The following is a 23,442-nucleotide window of genomic DNA, read 5'->3' on the forward strand; positions in this document are numbered from 1 at the left end:
AGAATCTTGAATAGTTTCTCAGATGTATTTACTCCTACTTCGGGAGTCCCTCAGGGATCGAATTTGGGGCCGCTACTTTTTCTTATATTCATCAGTGATATAAAATTGTGCATACAAAATGCGAAACTGCTCTTGTTTGCGGACGATATTAAGCTTTATCTTAGTATCCAGTCGGAAGATGATTGTGCTCTTTTGCAAGAAGATGTATCACGTATCTCAAACTGGTGCTGATGTAACTTTTTGCTGGTCAATCCAGATAAAACAAAAGTGCTATCCATGTGCAGAAAACGCGAAAGAATTTTACATCAATATTTTATCGACAATTCCACTATTGAACGTGTGGAACAAGTTCGTGACCTTGGTGTTTATTTCGATAGTAATCTTACCTTTTCATATCATGTTACACAAATTGCTGCTTCTGCCTTTGGAACAATGGGGATGATATCACGTTTGACGCATGATTTTTCAAATATAATGTGCGTAGTTCGATTTTTCTGTTCCCTTGTACGAGTTAAACTTGAGTTTTGTAGTTCAGTGTGGAATTCGCTAACCATGACCGACGCTGCGCGGATAGAAAGAGTTCAGAAGCGATTTATACGCCTTGTTTACGATAGATATTTTGATAGAAAATGTTATTTTGATTATGAATACCTTCTTAGAGAACTTTCAATCCAGAACCTTTCAAAAAAAAGGATTGCTCGTGACATTATATTTTTATACAAAGTGGTTCACGGCCAAATTGATAGCAATCTTGTGTCGTCTTTAAACTTTCATGTACCGGCCCGAGTCGTTAGAAACTCAAGCGTGTTTTATAGATCTATCCAAACGAGACCGTCCCCTTTGGCTCGAATGCAAATTTGTTTAAATGAATTTCCGACTCATGTAGACATATTCTTAAATTTTGCTGCGTTCAAACGAATACTTGATATGCATATTTTTGGTTTATGATTGTGAAGTGTATTAATTCCGAGAGCATATGTCGGGGGGGGGGGGGGGGGGGGGGGTTGAGGTTTTGTTATGTTTTAGGTTGTTTTTTTTTATTTCTCTTTTTAAACTTTTTATGTGCCACCACACTATAACCAATAGGTTGTTCTGGGGCATTATACAAATAAAGGATTATTATTATTATTATTATTGCTAAGCAAACAAAAACCAGGAGTGAGTCTTAGGTACTGTCTGTTCTCGCAGCAGCCGACAGAATTATTTCCACGAAATTCCACCGGCAGTCGCAATTCATTCATCGAACGACGTTTCATCGGCAGCTCAGAGTAGCTTTCCTATATTTGCTTCTTTTTTTCCCTTGTAATGAGCCGCCCCAGAGTGTACCCGCGAAGTGACGTGTACGGGTGGGAGAGGTGGGTTAACATTTTTTGTAATGAGCCGCCGCAGACTGCCATCACGAAGCGGCGTGAACGGGTGGGCTGGGTCGTTGAGCACGGCCACCCGTTCAGATACACGCGCGACAGAATGTTCCTACTGCGTGCATTTAACGTAACGAGTGACGATGAAACGCTAGTGTTGATGAAACTTTTCTACAAAACGTGTATCAACAAAACGTGCTTTCAGAAAATGCCGGGAGAATAATACCCGTGCCACACGGGCAACTCGAATGCCATTTACAACGAATGACATTTGTGTGATCGGCGAATCAGCTCGCAATCTGTCGCGCGTGGAATGCGCTAAGCCCGGAGTGTCGCGCGCTGATTGGCCGTCCGCTCGAATGTCATTCGCTGTAAATGGCATTCGAGTTGCCCGTGTGGCACGGGTATAAATTAGTATTCTACCTGCAGTCGTCACATGATTGTAGACAGCTAATGGCAGGCGACTGCCGATAGAATTTCGGGGAAATTATTCTCCCGGCTGCTAGAAAATAGACACTGCCTAATTCTAGAGGTAATCCGGAACGGAAAGGTCAATTGTTGCAAAGGAGTAGTGCACTTTGTTGCAAAGGAGTAGCGCACTTACGATGAAAATATTGGACTTGAAATTGGAATTCCGAGATATATGTCGACACGGGCACTGCAGATCCACACAAACACAAAAACGAAAAGAAAGGGGTCCGTGAAGATTCAACACGATCTGGCTGAAGCGGCAATTTGCCGAATCGACCACTGAACGCATCACATGAATTCCTTGGGCTTTTCTGAAGAAATCGCTTGTTGCCGATATATGCGTAGGATGTTTCAAACACTGGAAATCTTGGTACACTCGAATACGTTGTCGCGGACGAAATCTACGGCAGCCCCGCTGGTCGCAGCACAGCACACAAGAAACTAGGCCGGGAAGCAGACATTCCGAGGTCGGAAAAAATACTATATCATCCTTGAAACCTTTACCACGTGATCACGCTCCTGCCGTTACCCGCGCTCAGACAGCGGAGTGAAGGGATGAAAAAGCCTCCGGTTCATTGGTCCGGCTACTGCGCACCTTCTTCCACACTTTCAGCTTAGGGGGAGAAAGAAAAAGAGTGGAGTAGAAAAATAGCAGCTCCTTCAAGGCCAAAAGAGGGGCGCCCTCTTTTGTTAGTAGTGCAGTGGATGCTGTCCGTTGCCTTCGCCTTCAAGCAGGTGCCGTGCTCTGCTTTACCTCTAGCTTAGAGACTGTAGTCACGTGATCCTACCCGGAGACCAGATTGGCCTAAAACAAGCATAGCGTCCACTCTACTGTCAATACCGAGTGAACAGGACAGCTCCATACTTCCTAAGGAACTGCCAAACCCAAAAAGTGACCCCCAAGGGGGAATCCAAGCACAAGCTGATCGGGGCGCGCGGCTAGCGTGGCGGTGCACTGATACACCGAGAGGTTTTTAAGGGAGAGGAGGATACTCTTTGTCGGTGCACAAATGCACTGGCTGGGTAACGGAGGGTGCATCTTTCAGGAAAAGGGTGCATGTGCGCCTGATGCACCCGACTACACCCTTTTTTTCTTAGAGTGCAGCTCAGATTTGTGTAGCGAAATTCACCTTAACTGACGCAAATGCCCACTCTTTGCATATGTTTGTGGCTCTTTGTGTGTTCGTACGCGTTTTCGAGTTTGTGCTGTTTTATGTGCAGTTTTTAAGTGTCATTACATCTGTGCCCCAGTGCTATTGCGTTTTTGTTTCTTTCTGGAATAAAATAACTTCCGTTTGTATATAAGTGAGATTTTCCATGTACGTACTGGAAATATCACCATATATAATGCCAGCTTTTTTATATACGAAGCCCGCGCAGATTCTAGTACAATGTATTTTCTTTTTTTTTTTTAGAAACAAGATTTTCCGTCACTTCATCTTATTATATCAGGATTACCATGCCAGACAACGAACACCTTACGCGTAGTTTCGGAACACACAGAAAGAATAAAACACGTGAAGGACGAACACTGACACACACAGTTCTTTCAGTAAGCAACGAATATTTATGAGATGCCCATGACGCTACGACCTTGAACTCAAAAGAATATTTTTCTGTATTTTTTACAGCGAAGAGAAACAAGGATTGTATGCCCCTCACGAGCAGTGTATCTGAAAGAGGATGTCGGCAAAAACACATAGCCTTATTTCCTCAAAAGCATCTCTCTATGTTGAATCTCCGCCAGCCCTTCAGGATTGCGAACTCCACAGAGCTCATTTCCAACCTTACCTCTCTACACGTAACCACAAAGCCACACTCCATATTTTCATTAGATATAGAAGACCTTTACTACAGCTTGTACCCCAGAATTTTCTTGAATTCCGTTTTTGATGCTATTCTTAAGCACGGTTCATGCGAGTTACAAAATACAACAGGGATCTTCACAAAAAATTTCACTAATTCCCTTACCGTAAACCTTCAGTCCACGCTTGTTGAACACAACAAAAAACTTTTCAGACATAAGAAAGGTGTCTGTATAGGCTCATGCCTAGCCCCGGTGCTCAGTGAAGTCTTTCTCGTGTACATAGAACGAGCCGTGAAGTCCCAACTTGATGTTATAGCTCCCAAAGCGGAGTGTTCCGATATATTGATGATTATCTAGTTGTTCATCCGTCATCAGTCTCTTCGCTGGCCATTTGTGAAGCCCTGAATTCTTGCTTGTCGGGTCTCAACTTCACGAGTGAAGAACCAACAGATCAAGGACTACAGTATTTGAATTTAGAACTTCATCTTCATCCTCAAGAACTAGGCTGGAGTTTCCAGCAACGCTCCAAAAAACCTGTTTTTCGGTTTTGCAGTATCCACCTCAAGTCGGTAAAGCTTGGAATCATCCGAGCCCTCTTTGCCTCTTCTCACTTGAAATCCGGTTCACACCTCTCACGAGAAAGCGTCCTACATCAGCATGACCGCCTGGTCCAAGCCGGTTATCCAGCTGACCTCCTCCGTACAACCCTTCAGCGTCTCATCACGGACCCCATCCGTCCTCCACTGAAACAAAATAGTCATTCACGTCCGGTTTGCATTCCATACGTGCACAACACCGCCCACCACCTGAAGACTCTTGCTGCTCGGTTCGACACGAAGGTGATCTTCTCTTGAATGAGGGTGAATAACTGTAGTCGAACACCCGAATGCCCCATCAAGCACTTCAACAAGTTTGTTAACTGGAAAGATAAGCCAATTTATTCGATTCCATTGAGTTGCAGAGGCAAATACATGGGACAGACTGGAAGATGCCTAAATGTTAGCCTTAGGGAGCACCATTTAGAAGTTAGCAAGGCATCATCGGACTTATTCCACCCAATAGTTGTGCATGCCCGTATCTGCCACGATTGCCCCCCAAACTTTGAAAACACCACTGTTCTTGATTCACACAGAGATAAGTGTGGGCGTGAATAATTGGAGCGTTTAAGAACAAATACGCCGCGAACAATGTCTCTGAGCCTTCTTTGGCCTTATCGTCAAAAGAGCCTAAAAACCAAAATTATCGTAAAATGTTTTTTTGTCAATTATTAATTTTGCCTTCTTTTTCTTTTCTTTTTTTCTTCTTCCTTTTCTCTTTTTTCAGGGGTTAAGTTCCTTCCTTTATTTTGTTCTGTGTAGGGGTTAATTTCTATAATTTTTCCTATTATTCTAAATTGGTATTTTTTTAAATTTGTGAGTAATTTGGTTTCATTTTAAAATTTGAATATTCTCGTTCTCTTTCAATTCTTTTGAGTTCAAGGTCGTAGCGTCATGGGCATCTCATCAATGTTCGTTGCTCATTGAAAGGACTGTGCGTGTCTGTGTTCGTCCTTTACGTGTTTTATTCTTTCTGTGTATTGTGCAGTTTTCAACGCACTCTGCTACGTTTACTTCCCGTTGCTTCGTTTTGGTTTCAATATTCGCTAGGTGGCGTGTTCAAATATCGAGAGGTGTGTGGCGGCAAACTCCCATCGTATGGCTCGATTTGTTTAAATTATTTTATAAGTTTGTGCAGCAAGTTTGGCATATTCCGATTTCCGGCATTCTCGGTTTAATTATGCTTGCTTGTGTTACGATTAGAGTTAGCCAAAATATAGGTATTTACTGTTTTATGTTTTAATAATTACCCGTTTACGTAATTTTCTCAATATCACAAAGCTTAAGAAGTAACCATATATGTAATTGTAATAAATTACCGCTATAGAGTAAATTATTACAGTACTAAACGGCCTTCTAATTGACCAATTATTTATATTAGGCATCACTACAGACGGGTATTAAAAACTTAAGTTCCACTGCAGAAGTGTCACGAGTACAGCACCATGGGTAATATCTCGGTTCCACGTTAATCTTTGGTCCTTTGCTTGCGCTTGAAAATTGCAGCGGTTCATTCTCGCGGTGCTCTGGGGTGATTCGATGTGCGAGCATTTCTTAAGGTTTCATTTAAACCACTCAGTTACGTAATATCCCATGTGCAATTATGTTCAACAAAATCAGCATTGAAATTGAAGACGTTCATTACAGAACGTTTACAAATGTCCACGTCGTACATTTAACGCACATCTTCCTTCTCATTTCTTTTCCAATAGAAGTCAAGCAGCCCAAGAACAGGCCCCTATGAAAGCTGATGAGTCCTGCACTGCCTGTGAAGCACAAGTTAAACGGTATGTGCTCTCGTCCTCCAGCAGAACAAGCATGCACAAAAGCAGCCTTGACGCATGTGCGCATTATGCAAGACGCACGGCTCGCATTTCGTTGAGGCTTGAGGTGCAGCTCGAGCACCGCTGGGACGCGTGCATCTATCATTTCGCATAACTCCGTGGAAGTGCTTGATCACTTTACTCATCCTAAAAGATACGAAAAGTCGTCTTTATAAGCAAACGCGTTCCACTTGTTTTAGGGGCGAAGCTCCTTAGGGTCTAGCTTTGTCCGGCGTCCGTGCTCACATCGATTGCCATCCCATCAGTCTTAAAAAAAAAAAAAATGTTTGCGCAGTTGACAGGATCGAACCTGTGCGGGGAGACCCCCTTTTGGCCTTCTAGTCCATCGCCTTTACCACTCGGCCACGACAATGGGACGAGTAGGGGGCTCTGAGATGTGGTAGTTACTCAAGAGCTGGGGATGTCATGGATGAAACGTTGCATGTCGCCGCTCAACGTCTGTACAGGAGAGGGCGCTGCGGTCAAATGCGTATATAATCGCGTTGAACTTTGCATGCCTTGGCTCAACGATTATAGACGAAAGGGCGCTGCGGTCAAATGCTCAAATGCGTATACGCCTCGCAAGTGGGCTCATTTTCGTCTTCTGCGCATGAGAAAGGAAGTAGCGGTGACGTCAGAACGCCGAGCCCTGATTGGCTGATCGCGACCCCCTATCTGAGCGTCGTCTGCTCCTTTGCAACGTCGTCTGCTCCTTTGCAACGTCGTCTGCTCGCAACGTCGTCTGCGTCTGTCTTATACGCCTCGCACGTGGGCTCATTTTCGTCTTCTGCGCATGAGAAAGGAAGTAGTGGTGACGTCAGAACGCCGAGCCCTGATTGGCTGATCGCGACCCTCTATCTGAGCGTCGTCTGCTCCTTTGCAACGTCGTCTGCTCGCAACATCGTCTGCGTCTGTCTTATACGCCTCGCAAGTGGGCTCATTTTCGTCTTCTGCGCATGAGAAAGGAAGTAGCGGTGACGTTAGAACGCCGAGCCCTGATTGGCTGATCGCGACTCCCTATCTCAGCGTCGTCTGCTCCTTTGCAACGTCGTCTGCGTCTGTCTTACCTTTCCTGCGACTTTCGGAAGTCGAGCGAGCTCGACTTCGTCTTTCAGAGAGCGCAGACGAAATAACTCGAGCGGTACGTTGTTTTTGTCTAACAACTAGCAGACGCGCATCAAGGAGAGAAGTCAAAGGACTCACTGGCGATGTGTCCCGAGGCGCCGAGGTTTGTTTGCTAAGAACCGAGAGTGAGCGTGTTAGTGTCCGCAGGTCCCCTCCCAAATACTTTTTCCCTCTTTTCGTGTGCGGCGAGACCCCTCATTCTTTAACGGCGTCGGCGGGTTGGCGCAGTTAACGTCGTCTGCTTTACGTCTACTAGTCAAAGCGATGGCTGCTTTACCTTTCCTGCGTCTGTCGGAGATTCACCACTTTTTCACCGGCGAGAGTCACCGTTGCCTCGAGAAACAAGGAGATAACAAGAGGAAGAAATTGACCTCTTAATCTACAATTGAGGTCAGCGATCAAAGCATAATACGGGAAGGGTTCACAAGGGTCGCGCGGGCATATTCCATTCAACACGCCAGCCGGTTGTGGGCAGACGGTCGCCGAGTCGCGGAGTGCCTGCTAGGCCTAACTGCCGAAGCTCGCTCGGTCGCAGTCGGTGGAATCGTGGACGTTGGAGCTTTTTCCGAGTGTTTGTGGATCCAGCGTTCTTGTTCGTCGTGGTCTGTTTCAAGTACTTTTACTTTTTTTCTAGCTGCTTGAAGTCGGGACGCGTGAGAAGCACACGTAATAAAAATAAACGTCCGTGGGTCGTCGCGACCGCGACGCTGTCGGCCATGCTGATTTGATCGTAAGAAGTGCGTAAGACAGCTTCGGAGCTGTCGTAGGATTTTGTCGTAACCTGCGCAAAACTTTAAAAAATTTCGTTTCGTGAATACGAATATGTTCTGAAGTTTTGTCTTACGCACATTTTTGGCGTAAGATCGTTTCGTGAATCTGTCCTCTGCACTTCCGAAAGTCGCAGGAAAGGTAAGACAGACGCAGACGACGTTGCGAGCAGACGACGCTGCAAGGGAGCAGACGACGCTCAGATGAAGGGTCGCGATCAGCCAATCAGGGCTTGGCGTTCTGACGTCACCGCTACCCCCCTGCACAAGAAGCAGACGAACTTGCCCTCCGCATAGAACCACGTTCCTTACCACAGAATCTCTTTCTGACATGAGTGAAAACGAACAAAAGGCTCGGCATGCTGCGGCTCAGCGTCCACGCAGACAAGCACCACCAGAGCTTTGCCCCAATCAACATCATTCACCAGGTGGAGATGCGGTCATTTTTTTATGATTTTTACGTCAGAGGTAAAGTCAAAGCAACCCGACACGACGACGTTACGCGACGCCAAGATGCGGCCGTAAGGCCTTCGTGACATCGCGTCGCGTCGAGGACGATGCCATTTGGCGACATCAAGTCGCCGTTGTAACGCGGTCGTGAAGTCGCGTTGAAGACGACGCCGTTACGCGCAATCAAGTCGCCGTTGTGATGCGGTCGTGACATCGCGTCGCGTTGAGGACGACGCCGTTACGCGACATCAAGTCGCCGTTGTAACGCGGTCATGACGTCGCGCGCCGCATCGAGCACGACGTGGACGTGGTCGTCAATGCCGACGTTGACGTCGACGCCCTACGCAACGTCAAACATCGCTAGGACGTCACGTTAACGTCATCCTGACGTCATCGTTAACGTCACATTACGACAAAGCCTTGAAGGGGTGTAACGTCTTCGCCTTCGCCAGCAGCAACGTCAACGCGCAGTCACGACGAAGTCTTGACGTCGTGTAACGTCATCGACGATGACGTCGACGTCGTGAAGCTGTCGGGACGTCTTCGTGACGTCGAGTTGCGTCATGTCGACAACGACGTCAACGAACTGACACGAAGCGTCCTTATGACGTTGCATTGACAAGGACGCCGTCATCTTGACGTCCCGTGACGTTGTTGTCGTCGTCATCAACGTCAACATCGTCGTCGTTGTCAACAAAATATGACGTCAGAAAGCAGTCTTCATGTCGTGTGACGCACGTTGACATCAAGGCGTCGTCCTGATGTCGCATGGCGTTGTGACCACAAGTCAGGTCGCGGTGACTTTATGTACGTGACACCTGACGTCTAGGTTGTATAAAAAATATAGTCCGGCGTTCTATCGTTTCTATGACCTTGACCAGTATGTCGGTCAAGCCTGGCGTTGGAACGAAACGCGTTTTTCATAAAAAGTGGCTTGGATTATACTTTTTTTTTCACATGGGGAGGTACCAAAATAGCACTCCAGTGGCCCCACTCGTTCTTTCTAGTACACTCTACTCTGGTAACTTGGTGACCGCGTGGCGGCAGTGAGGTACAACAGGAAGCGGTGAGCGAGGGAATGGCGGGACCACCACTGGAACAAACAACAGGAGCGGTCGGTTTGGGAGGGGCGCCATACTTAGGCTCCATCTATCGCCGTGCGAGTGCAGCGCTCGGTGCGCCGAACATGTGGTCGCCGCGTCGGACAGAGAGGTATCACCTACATGTTTCTTTCACCGCGCCCTAAACACAAGGACACTGAGGCACCCTAGCTCAACTGATTCCCGTAGCAAAATAAAAAAAAAACACACAAAAAAACATTTTGCATGCTTGAGCGATCCCTCGCTCTTTTGGCACGTGGCCTTCGCACGATGGCCCATTCAAAAAAGGACGGTGGTCCAACCAGAACGATGGCCATTCAAAGAAATGCAGTGGACAGACGCGCTGTGAATGAGTTTCTCGCGTAATGTGGGAAAAGCAGCGCAGCACAGGGCACTGCAAAGATTGCCGTGTGCCGTACACAAGGACCAACTCGAACGCCGGCAACGTGGTTCTCGAAGACGGTACGGTGGTACACTCTAAACAATAAGGACTTTATGTCCTTATTGCTTACAGTGTTCCGTGTCCCCCACCACTGGAGCCTTCGAAGCATTCTTTGAAGCGCGCGCGCCGCAGTCACGGTGTCACTCATGCGCGCGCTTAAAAGTATGCATCAAAGGCTCCAGTGGCGCGCTACGCGGAACACAGTAACGGTTTTCTAAAAGTCCTGTCTAATATAACAAGAAATATCCGGAAAATTTCGCTCAAAATGAAGAAATTGTGCTGTTAAATTAAAATACAGACAAGGTTATCGTTTAAAAAACGGGGCTTATGCTATTCGTCGAGAACAAAAAGTTTTGGTAAATAATCAGTCTAAAGGGACTTGTGGTATAGGTAAACAAACAAGAAGTTATACTACACTAAAAAACGTCCTTTTTTTAAATAAACGCTACAAAACGTGTCTTTAGCTGTAAGCAAACAGGGCTTCTGTTATTTCTACAGTTCCACAATAATGTTTGGTTTATAAAAAGGGTAAACAAACTAAGATCTGTATAGAGAAACACAACTTGCCTCATTTCTTCAAACCGGATGATCATTAAATCAGTAAATGAAGTCATAGCTAAAAAAAATTATTTTATGAAGGAATGTTCGCACTCGCAATACATGGTATAGTGCTATTGGGTTCGAATGAAATGCGAACAGCAGAGCGCGTGGCCGTCGACACATGCTGAGCCTCCTGGTGTGCGTCCTGGGCATACACCCATGTCTTCGACCGTCGCCCAGCACAACCTAAGCTTCGACGCTGTGCCTCTGGTGCGCTACAAGTTCCGTCGCAGTCACTTTCCTTGGCTCGACACGAGACACGCGATGAATCTCGCCGCTCACAGCAGGAACAGGCTGCTTTCGCGCGCGCCTTGCGCCAGCGTCCGTAGATCATGACCGCAGCCATAGCCTCCTCTATTCGGGGAAAGCCCGGCACGTCGCGAAAAAAAGTGGCCGCCGAAAGTAGGAGAGGAGGGGCGGGGAATCGGGAGCGGAGGAAACCTTCTTTGCTAGCGCCACCACACAAGAGCGAGCGGCCAAACGCAGAAACAGTCTTTTTTTTCTTCTTCTTTTCGGTATCGCGGAGAATAGAAACTCAACGTCAACCCTTTCCCTTCGCCGTCCCTGCGTCCGCATGTCCGCGTCTCCGCAACGGTCCCGGTCGTCGCTTTCGTTTGCGCTGGAGGTCTCTTGGCTGAAAGCGTTCGTCTTCGCGACGCGCGCACGCACCTTCGTTTCCCGTCGCAGTTGGCCGCAGTGCTCGCTGGAACACGCCCAACTTTCATCCTTTTGCGCTGTTACTTCTATCCTCGGCACCTGGGCGTCGGAACTACTTAGCCAAAACTGTTTGGTTCTTCCGTGGCACAACACGATGGTCCGACGACGGCGCACTCCGCTGGCACACCGACAACTCCGCCGACGCCACCGGCATGGTGCATTGTTGTTGCCAGCGCCCTTTTGAATCGCCGCCTCGCCGCAGCCGTTTTTCCCGGAGTACGAAAACCACGGTGACGAAAACACGAAAACAAACTTGGTTCGGGGAGCGGCCGCTCATGACCCAAGCGCTCGCAGACTATCTCTGCCGTTTCTGCTCTGCGCTACCATATTGGTCACCGCTTCGCGCGCTCCTCCCCTCCTTTTTTCTGCGGCCGCGCGCCCTGTAGCTCCGCCGTCGATGTGCCAGGCTTTCTCCGAATAGAGGAGGCTCTGCCGCAGCGTAACGCTCCCCCCCCCCCCCCCCCCCCCCCCCAAGCTTGAGCAGTTTTTAAGGCGAAAGCCTCCTATGTACCACTACGCGAAAAGGTGGGCGTTTTGCCCGAAGGATAGCCATAAGAATACGTCATCAAGCACGCGCCGCTCAAGGTCAAAGCGGACGCGCATCTGAAATAAAACACAAAGAAAACCGCAGCAACGCAGATACCTCGTCACGGAAGCCGTGAAGCCGGCCTTCGCGCCTGCGCATGGCGCTCCGGCGGTGATGTCACCGCCGGAGCGCCATGTGCAAAAGGTGCGCTTCGGACTTCATCTGTGCTCGTTGTGTGCTTCGTGCGATGGACTGTGAGGCGACCGCGCGGGACCATAGTGCTTTCGCATTCCTATGCGTAAGCAGTCTTAAGTGTCCTTTTGCATTTTTATAAGCATTTTTTATTGTGCATTTTTCAATACCCGCTATTTTGCAGGAGCCATGCGCTCTCGGTTTTTCTAGGGCGCCTGAATGTCCTTCTGTTTAGGGTGATGCCATCCTTTGTAGCACCCAATGCCGACAGCACGCCCTCATAGGTAAAATACAAATAAATCGACGAAATCAAAATGTCGCCATAGCACAGTCAGCGTCACAAACGCGTGCAGGGACACGTTCTTTCACGCGCTTCTAAACAAAAAAGAAAAAAAACGTGTTGGACAAAATGGCCAGATGTCTCCACTCTAAGCAAAGCGCACATGAAAGCACCCTAGGTTATTCACAGGGGCATCTGCGTGGTTCCGACACTAATGTTTATTGTGGTGGGCTGGATCACGGATCGAGGCCTTTCTTGCTGGGGTCTAGTGGCTCCACCGGCAGCCATCACTTGACATTACCAAATGGATGGGACACTATAGGCAAAATGAGAAAAAAGTGACCTTTCCTCTGTTTCTAAACTGCTGTCGGCAGTGAATCTTTTTTTGGATTTTTTGCGAAAAGCCTGTCAAATAGCTTCTTCACAAACATTAAAACTAACGGCCCTCACAGTTCTTATAAATTAAGGTTTTGTGTTGGGGGGATCGGTGGCCGAGTGGTCTAGCGCACACCAGCTCGGAGCACGTGGAGCGAAAGCTCGCGCTGCAGAACCCAGGGATCCTGGGTTCGAGCCCCACCCCTGCCCGTTTCGATCTGGATGAGCATCGTACCGGCGTGCGGTCGTGTATCACTACTGCGTGATGCACGTTAAAGACCCCAGGCTAGCGGCTGTACCGCACTGGCTAAATTTCTCATCTACAGCTGGGAGACTCGTCGCCCCTGTGAGGCAGACCAAGTTCTAGGCTGTATAAACACACACACAACCCAATTTTTTTTTTTTTTTTTTGTGTTCAACAGTGACTTCACTGGGCGAAAAAACGTAGTGAAGGCCAATGAGACAAGAGTTACCAAGAGTTACCGCAAAGTCGGTGGCAATTTCAATGAGTTCAGTTAAAGGGATGCTGAACCGAATCTGGATTCCCCAAAGCACGCGGCAAAAGCGTGCAACGGGATGCTACAAACACCAAAGCATCACTCATACAGCGATATCTCGAACGGATGACCGTATTTTAAAAAAAAAAAAGAGGCGCATTTGGCAGGAATGTTGACGTCATGTTTCTCCGAGAAGGAGAGGGAACGGCCTCGCGTCTTCTCCGCCTCGCGGCCTTGAGGGAGCGAAGCGAAGAGAGGAGGAAACTCGGTATCTTGACGGTCATGCCCCTCGTCGGCCTGGTTCAATCTCGACTTCTTTTTCCAAAAATACGGCCGTCCATTTGAGATATCGCCTTACTAGTAGTGTTGTAGGGATTGTAGCGTCCCGCCTACATCTCCAGCATTGTTTTTTTTTTTTTTTTTTAATCCAAATTTCGGTTCACTATCCATTTAAGAGACCTAAGGTTTGAAGGCTTTGCTACGCGAATTTCGTTCACTCCCGGAATTCCGCTGTCAACATAGAACTTTGTCGACATTCATCAACTACTGGCCTTCCCCTAGGACGGTCTTATTCACTGCAGGTTCTTTTGTTTACTCCGCTACGAGAGCAAGCTTGCCAGCTCAGCCGCGGGTGCTCTGCCACGTTTGATTTTTTAATCGGCGTTCTAACGCTTGAAAAATACAAATTCCCGCTCATAACACCCGATGTAATGATCGCAGCACATTATAAAAAGCTTGCCTTGGAGCACCGCATGCAAGCTCCAATATTCCTATTTTTGTGTGTTTCTCCCATAGACTTGCCTGTATTGGCTGCAGTGGTGTCAAGCAATGGCCACCAGTGGTGCCACAGACGGGCTACCGATCCGCGATCCAGCCTTCTACAATATAGATTAGTGGGTTCTCATAATTGCCGTCAATCAAGCTCCACAGGTCTTCCGTGCACGAACGAACTGCTAACTTCTATTTCACGCTTCTGACATACAGGATGATCCTTTATTAAGCGCGCTGAACGAAATTCTGGCTGCTTGAAAAATGTGGCTTTTCAATAAGGACTTTCAGCAAACCGTTACCTTACTACCATTATCGTACTACGGTTATCGTGGGCCCTACTGCGCGTTCGCGACCGCGTAGCGTTGAAATCCTGCAAAATGTGTTTTTAGTATAACGGGGACTCGTACCGGCGGTATGGGCGATTGACTGGAGCATACCCTGGTGACAAAAGTTGTCGGCAATATATAAATATCTGAAAGGGTGGCCCAATAAAGTGGAACATAAAAAAGCTATGGATCGGCATAAACCCGTTCCTGATACTCAGGGACAGCGTTTCATGGCAATACAGTCAAAGCTAGGGGGGTACGTCAGCTCGTGCACCGTGGACATCGATCAAATCAATGCGCGTGCCCTCTTTATTTCATCTTATATGCCATGAAAAGCTGCGACTCTGTGGGGAGCACCGGTATTGTGATCGCCTCTGATATTAAATGAAGAATGAATGCAGCTTTGCTTTCTGCACAAGTATAATTCCCTAGTTACAAGGACAGCCTTAAGCTGAATTAAGCCCACCGTGTTTTACGGCCACTAACCGCGGTTAGGAAATCAACTCTACCCAACACAGAAAGGAGCGGACATAGCTCAAGCACCGACCAGGACGTCCCTACCGGAAAACAAATAATTTCCACAGGTAGGCCCCAGATTAGAGTATGGGCCTGTTCCCCGATAATGTTCTGAGCGCCGCCATCTTGATGCGTCCGCAGAGCAGACGCAAGTGCCGATCGTGATGATTCAAAAGTGCCAGTTGCTCAGCATTAGATTCGATGTTAAAAAGCACATGTAGTATTGTTTGCTCTGTCGTGCACTGTTAAAAAATTTAAGGAGGACGGAAGAGCGTTTCCTGTGATTTCAGGTAAAGGTTCAGATAACTGGCACCCATAGTTTGAAGCCACAAGATGGTTAATTGTCGTTACTCTGAAGCGTAGCTCAATTTATTGCACTAGTATGCCCTTTTTGGCCGCTGCGCTCAGACTACGTTCGCTCAAGTTTTGCGCCACAGAAAAAGCTTGCGGAATTCGTAAAAACCTCAAATCTCGCCGTAATAATCGCGGGTTCACTCTAGGCCGGCGCAGTTCGTCACAATGGCTTCTCGGCGAATAGGCGGCGATTCCACTAGGTGGTAGAAAACAGTCTGTATTACAGAGAATTTCCAACTGCTGGATCGGGGTCCCGAGGCGGCCGTGTTCGCATTACAGGTGACGGACGCGTTGGTCGTCCGCGAGCGCCTTTCCATCTACTTTCCTCCTAGGCAGGTGATAACTCAGCGCATGTGCAATCGCGACCAAACTCCGACCGGAGGCGTCCGTCATTAAACTGCGAACGCTCTTCATGGTTTGAGTTGTACGCTCTCTACAATCTAGGCTCTCTACAAACAATAGGCGACAGAGTGGACGCCGCCGGCGTGCTCCTCCTTTCCTCGTTAATGTCATCACTCGAACTATTGAAGCAGATGATATCGAAAGGCGTCTCGTTCATAGCCGTTTAATAACTGTTCTGATAACGCGCCTTGCTCGCTTTATGGCTCACAAATCAAACACGAGAGTAGCGGTGAAAGGCGAAGAGCGCAGTCTCCATCCCCAGTGCGAGCTTTTGTGCTCACGCAGCTACACGCAGCCCAAGCGCCGCGAAAGAGAACGGGCGCGTGGTGAAGGCACTGGCTGTAAACTTATTCAAACAGAACAGAGCCATTGATGAAGCCGCAATGCCATCGGAAGCATTTGTTTTTGATTGTAGGAAAAGAAGAAAAACAACCCGGTTCTGCGGCGTGCCGGGATCGTTATAAAAGCACCTCTCACCACTAAATATGGCTTCACAAGGAATGTTTGCGGCTACGAGCACTTCTAGATGGCTCCTCCAGCAATATAAAAGGGTAGGAGTGTCGTCGACGCTTACGGTGGCGCAGCGTGGACACAGGGCCTCGGTACCACGGTAGGGCGACAGCGGTACGAGTCGCGGATGCGAAATTTGGCCTACGCTAAAGGTAGTACGGTAACGGTTAGCTAAAACTTCTCAATCATAAAGTTACTGCATTTTGTTAAAATGTTTGGTGAATGTAGGGGCTGGTGGGCCTGCATCTTGGTAATCCCGATGTCACACACGAGACAGAAGAACTATAGGGGGGACACAGGGCGAGTGCTGGAAGCTGATATATGTAGGCAGTGTCTATACTGCCGGCAGCCGCCAGAATAATTTTTCCGAAATTCTACCGGCAGTCACCTCCCATTGGCTGCCTGAAGTCACGTGACACCTGCCGGTAAAATAATGAAATTTGTATTTTGGGTGAGACTATTGTGTCGGCAGCCGGCACAATAGCCCGGGGGAAAAAATGCCGGCAGTTTCGGACGGCGCGTGTATCAGTGGGGAGCTCGTTAACATAGCCCCCCCCCCCCCTCCCCCTGCTTTAGCGGCGACAGTCTGCGGCTGCTCATTTGAAATATATTGACCTATTTGGCCCACCAGTACCACCGCATCGCGGCGGCGTGCCGGCCGGCCCAAGCCCCGCTGTCCTCCATTCACCCCCAAAAAGGAAGTGTTTCGTCAACAACATTCGTGTTTTTTTTTGTGTGTGTTCTTTTTTCAGTGTTAATTCTAAAAGAGAGATGTCGTAAATATCGCCTAATACCTCAACAAAAAACAAGATTCCGAAGAAAAAAAAAAATTCCCTCGGGGGATTCAACTAATAAAATCCTGCTGTGTGTGAGGCGCACATCTTAGCCACTGAGCTAATCCACAGCTTAGGATAGGCGTGTTTACAATCCGTTTTATACGAGACCCAATAGGCGACTACTGCCGGCACTTTTTCCCCCCGGTTATTCTGCGGGCTGCCGGCAGAATTGACACTGCCATATATGTAAGTCTGCCGACCTATGGATTTCACTTAGGCGTCAGCAGCCGTCTTGGGTCCGTTTTTCTGTCTCGAATGTCGCAAAGTTTCTGCGATACTGCTAAAAAACCGCGTAATAAAAATCGGAGCAAGTGAGGATGGAGCATGATGCTGCGGTCATGTTGCACGGACGCGCGCGCAAGCAGCCTGCTCCTTCTGCAAGCGGCGACCTTCCTCGCGTGGCTCGTGCCGAGCCATGTGAACTGGCTGGGCTGGAACTTCCAGCGCACCAGCGCCGCAGCGTCAAATCTTGGGTTGTGCTGTTTGGGGGTCAAATTCATCGCAGTAGGACGCACACCCTGGCAGCGCCCCATACACTCGAACCTGCAGGTTTTTTTTCTTTTTCTTTTTTTTTTTAGTTTGCAGTGGCGTCCAGGAGGCGCAGATAGGCTCAGCATGTGTCGACGGCCACGCACCCCGCTGTTCGCATTTCATTCCAACGCGATAGTATTTAGAAATTGAGCAGCCCTGTATTAATCTACAGTACAGTCCCAGCGATAGCTGCGACTGGACATGGCCAAGTCGGGAAGTTCAATTTTCAGTCCAACATTTTTTTTTTCTTTTTTTTTTAATATAAATAGAGGTTGCCGTTTTTTCGCTGTGTGTTTTGAATTCCGTCCCTTCCCTGTTTGTTCTGGGGCTCGGAGGACTTTGGAACGGGAATTAATCGTCGCGCTAATTGAATAATTAACTAAATCTAATAATTATATTTGCCTCTAACAGAAATAAGCCTCAATACTGACTTTGTAACATAATTCATCAAATTAATATGAAAAGTTAATTAATTATTTTAATTAATGAATGGACTGTGACTTTCATAAAAGCGCTGGATTAAGAGATCTATACTATTTACTGTGAAAATGTGAGAGAAATTTTACGTACGAGTAATATTTGGTCAGCCTCGACGTGTTTATGCGAGAGATGTCGCAGTCACCGGCAAAGTCGAATTCAAAATAAGCAGTCTTGGGGAGCAACGCGTTACTGTAACTTCGTTACTTTTTTGGTAACTTGTAACTGTAACGAGTTGCTTTTTAAAAATGTAACTTGTAACTGTAGTTCTATTACTTTTTTTTTTAGGTAACGATGAAAGTAATCGTTGAAAACTTTCTGTGTTTTCAACGATGAAAGTAACGACGTTACTTTTGTCGTTACCTTCCAGTGTTTTATAAATAATATATCACTGAACGAGGGTGCAATTTAGCAATTCCTTGCACTTTCCAAATCGTCCATTCCGACATTTCGAGTGTCAAGTTCGCCTTGCACAAAGTTGTGAATACGTTCTTTCTCGCGAGTCACGAACCGAATATAGCCACGTGTAGATTTTATGAAAAAAATATCTAGTTAACTTTGCGCACGCGCCTGTACTCTGTGCCTGAACACTTGCATCTTAGTGTCTTGAAGCACTACCTATGTTGTGGTTTTTCTTTTTTCTGTGCAAACGCTTTTTAATCGGGTGAATCAGCCGTAAAAAAAAAAAAAACAATACACGTGAAGGGCACTGCGCATGTCTCGTATTTTGATTTGCGCCACTACTCTGGCGTAGAAACTTTCAAACACTAACTTCGAGAAGCAACTGCTGCTAAGTTACAATATGAAGTAAAAAGCGTACTTTTTAATTTTATGCAATAAAACGCTGTGAAGGGCGTTTTCTAGTTTTTTCTAAATTTTTTGTGTTATGGAAAAGTAACTGAAAAGTAACGTCGTTACTTTTTAAAAGTAACTGTAACTGTAACGAGTTACTCTTTTGTTGCAGTAACTGTAACGGTAACTTCGCTACTTCTTTCTGAAAGTAAGTGTGACTGTAACGAATTACTTTTTAAAAGTAACTTACCCATGACTGAAAATAAGGCTGCCTTATATAGCGATCGGAGGGTGCGTGATCGGTTGGTCTGTTGAGTTGCCGTTATTTGCGTGTTCTCTTTCTATGTGTGAGTTCATTTATCGTGCTTTCCAGCTCTCTGTGTACTTAGCGCTTGAATGGCGAGGTAAAATACTAGCAACTCAAGTTCCATGTAAAACTCTTGTCACATCCTGGACAAACGCTATTTTCACAAACTTCCAGAACAGAAACCGATTTTTTTTTTTTTTACAAAAAAAAGTGTTTTTTTTTTTTTTTTTTAAAAACAGAATTTTTTTTTTTTTTTCACAAACTTTCAGAACAGAAGCCCTCGTTTCTTAAAGAAACTCTGTTGATTCTAAGAACAAAAAACTGCTTGTCTCCAATGCTGGGCAACAAATTGCTTTAGAGAAAGCACCAACAACCGAAGAGGTTGTTTTTTAACAAAAATCACGGAAACACAGAAACAGACAAAAACTTATAATTTGTGGCATGAGAGCCGCCAAGCTTTTTATGTTTTTTTACACATTTATTTTTTAGAGTAGTACCAGACGACGGAACAGCGACCTCACAAGCTGCGTTCGATTTCCTTACACCTCCTGCACCGGTGCAGAAAATAGTAGGGCGGTTTACTTCCGGTCGTATCTAAATACACATACCGGAAATAGACAGCCTTACACTTTTCTGCACTAGTGCAGGAGGTGTAAGTAAATCTAACGCAGCTATTGTTCACATAATGCCTCATGCGTACCGCTCGAGGGCGCGCGCTACTTTCCAAAAAGGTACTTCATCATGATGATGGTAGTACAGTGGTGGCGATTGAAAGTTATGCTTAAATTACTAAGATTATCGGACTAAAGTGTTAACAAATGTAATAATAAAAAAATGGCGCTTTAAAATAATTCTACTTATACAAAGCCACCGTAATTCCACGTCCAAATCCATCACACACTTCCTCCTGAACCGAAACCGACGACGCTAGCGATGATGATGGCTGTGGATTGGTCATCTCAGCACTGCGACAAACGCCACAGTCAGGCTATAGACTGCCTCCACGAGTACGAGGACACCACTACACTGCGGCTACAATGTACAACGACGGCACGACCAAGGTTGCCCAACTTGTCCCCCACAGTGAGCAGTTGAGCAGCTACACTTTCAGAAAAAAGGGAGGAAAAAGGTAGCAACGGCGCATTTTCCTCCTTTCTACTGACGTGCCCCCCAGCGGGCACAAGAAGAAAGGAGGAACAAGACGTTTTTCTCCTTCTCCATGGAGACGGCAGAAAGCTTCCGCCCTCCCGACTCATCTTCTTTCGGTTTCGTTTATCGAGCACGTCGCACATGTTGTTTAATAAATGTTGTTGAGTGGATTGAGCTTCAGAGGCAGCGAAGACCGCCTATAATTCCGTCTCCCAGTCCAAACGTGCCGAACATTTCGGTTGCATTGACGTTTTTACCACTAATAATATCAAACCAGCCAACGAAGCTGCTAGAAAAAGCGAAGTTCCGGAGCAGTGCCAGCAGCGCTACGTACACTGGGCTAGGATAGCCATCTCCGTAATCCGGAACGCACGCGGAACCATGTGGACTACGCGGAACGATGTGTTCACAGTGGATGTGTCGACGTTGACGACGTTATGAAAATTGCGGAAACTGCTTCCAAGACAGGCAGATTTTGCTGCCGGGTGCCTGGTAGTGGTGCAAAACTAAGCACAGTACTGCGCGATAGTATCGATAGTCGCCAGAAATCTTACTATCGATAGTAAAAAAAACTATCGATATTACTATCGATAGTCAGCTATCGGAAAATTATCGTTAATCGACCATCGGAAAACTATCGATAGTCGACTATCGTACACCTATCGATAGTACATTCGACGGTTTACTATCGATTGTTTTGAGACACTAGTAGTTTGCGTCGCCCCCTCTTCTCTTTTTCTCGCTTTAATTTTTTCAAAAGGCACACCATCTAGCCCAAGCACTCTCCATCCCAACTTTGGTTCAGCTTTCAGTGATGACGAAGACGGGAGTTTGGGCGAAGAGAGGAGGGAGGGGGCTAGCGGGCGGTTCGGCAACTGTGTTCGCTCTAGTAGTGCAAAATTATCGATAGTACTATCGATAATATCGATAGTCGCCAGAAATCTGACTATCGATAGTAAAAAAAAACTATCGGTAGTACTATGGATAGTCGACTATCGAAAAGCTACCGAAAAACTATCGATAGTACTATCGATAGTCGACTATCGATAGTTCTGCGACACTATCGATAGTTTCGGAAAAACTATCGATGGTATCGATAGTCAATTGATCGATAGTTTTGCATCACTAGTACCTGGGTGCCTTCTGTGCGGAGTTCGCTTCTGTTTTCCGATGCCGAGTGCCAACCGGTAGTCAACGTGGTTTTGTACTTCTGCGTGTCAGCAACATAGCAGCAACATCGCGAAAGCAGTGTTATGCGTTGTGAACAGAAGACTAGAATTATCGCCGATGTGACCGTGTGTAACAACAAGATGAGAAACTGTCGGGCATTAATGCCGCCGGTCGGGTCGTGATCGAAGGGGGTGGGGTGTCGCAGGTTGACATTCCGCTTTACATTAAAGAGTTTAAGACCACTTTAGGTGATTAGGTGCAATCGCTCAACGTGCGGAGAGTCATGTTGAAACGCTCGTCTGAAACGTATCTCCTGTTGTAAAGTTGCCAATGTGACTGCCGGCTGTTTCCTCCCCGAGAGCGATAGCGCTCTGGAGAAAGGTCTGAACAGTGTGAAAATATGACGGAAAGTATGTATATTTACAGTTTGGAATTTTAGCCTTAAACGAAAATGGTAGGTAAAATCGAAAAAGAAAGGAATCCTTTATTTCGCTGTTTAATTATACTACGGTTCCTGTAGAAACTGCCCTCCAAGTGGCGCGCTAGGATGAGCGCTAGAAGTTTTCGAGCTCGTCACGGCGTAGCTCCGTATACTTAACACCTGCCAAAGTCGCGGCTTTTACTGCATTCAAATTGGTAGAAAAGCGATTTCTCTGCCCGTAAAGCATCACTTCCAACTGAGGGACTATGCGCTCTACAGAGATTAATTCAAGACGGCAAATGCAGCTGTGCGCGAACAGCACAAATAGTACTGCCGTATATCTGGTTGCGCTCAATGTATATATTCAACTGATGCTGTAGTATGCGTAATGTGTCTATAAAGGTTCCCGAAGACCCCAAAGCGAAATGGTGGCGTGAGCAAATTGAAATATTTTGTGGCATGCAATTTAACCTTTTTTTCACGCTACGCGATAATTTCTGGTTACGGTGCAACAGCGGTTGCGAGTTTGTTTTTTGGAGAGCAGCTTTTGGTTCCTCGAATTGTTTTAGCATTCCTCCGTGACGTGGGGTTGACGAAGGCATTGTGATTCGAGGAATAGCAAAGGTATACATAAAGTGCCCGAAGTATAGGTATCGGTAGTCTCTGTTTAACATCGCAGTCCTGACGACAAGACGACTAAGTAACTGCTTTTGAAAAGCAAGTTTCTTTACCTGCGGAGGGAAGCTGGCTCCGGAAAATAGCACAGTTCGCGGAAAGCTCGTTTTACGCTTTTCTTTGCTGCTATTCTTGTCCTGTATTCGGGGCCGCCATAACGAGATGAAGGTGACGGAGGAACTTTGCTCCCCTGCTTTAGGGACGAAGGTTTTCCCTTTCTGTAGGAACATATGTTACAAGACCGTTCCTTCCTTTAGAGAGGACTATAGGTACCTTTTCCTTAAGAGTGTATGACACAATGAAAACCAACATAGAAAAGGTATCAAGTGAGAGTGCGCGAACTGATGCACTTGTAAATCATTCGAAAGAAAGAAGAATCTCTTTTTTTTTTCTGATGCGCGGTTGTGCGTTTGTGTACCTAAATTTTATGTCCTAATTACAGTCACTGTAGGGCCTTTTTTCGATAGTTCTTCCTGAGACGTCCTTGGGATGTCTGTGGGCCGTCAGCTTCCGGACGTGGGACCTCCGCACAGGTTTGGGATGTCCCCGGGACGTTTGGTGGTGTCTGGTTCCAAAGATTCTTAATTGTTTGCACCACAGTGTCAGGTGTTACATTATGATTAATTATCACCAGCTCGCCTGCACATTGTTACTTAGGAAATTCAGTTATGAGCGCCATGATTTAAATCTAAGGCAAATAACCGCGTTACCACGGCATTGCTGTGACAACACGGTTGTTTGTTCTATATTTACATGGAGGTCCCTTTAATTGAGTTACCAAAAGAACAATGAGCGTGTAGGCGAGCTTCTGATAATTATTCATAGTGTAACACCTACGACTGCAGTGCATAAAATTTAAGCATATTTCAAAGGGAAGAAAAAGAGAACCGCTACGGCAATGCCATGGGAACGCTGTTTGTTATCGCATTTGTCAAACAGCTGAGATTCGGTGCCCAACAGTTCCCTGGTCCGTTGGAAGTCGGCGTGTGGCGTACGCTCTGGACTCCAAGCCAGGAGCGTCGTCTAAAACGTCATAGGGCGGCTTTGGAACGCGAGCAAATCAGGCGCCGTCGTCG

The 23,442-nt window shown here is 46.7% G+C and overlaps 1 protein-coding gene across 2 annotated transcripts in view; it reads left to right on the forward strand.

Annotated features, from left to right (window-relative positions):
• Positions 1-23,442, forward strand: part of LOC8025400 (neuropeptide Y receptor type 2) — a 1,264,215-nt gene that overhangs the window by 1,201,513 nt on the left and 39,260 nt on the right. For both annotated transcript variants that reach the window (XM_042287344.1, XM_042287345.1), the window contains one exon: positions 5,948-6,022. The gene's annotated coding sequence lies outside the window, so the exon portion shown is untranslated. The remainder of the gene's footprint in view (positions 1-5,947; positions 6,023-23,442) is intronic.

Source organism: Ixodes scapularis, unplaced genomic scaffold (assembly GCF_016920785.2).
Source record: "Ixodes scapularis isolate PalLabHiFi unplaced genomic scaffold, ASM1692078v2 PGA_scaffold9__187_contigs__length_104089568, whole genome shotgun sequence".
Classification (NCBI taxonomy): Eukaryota; Metazoa; Arthropoda; class Arachnida; order Ixodida; family Ixodidae; genus Ixodes; species Ixodes scapularis.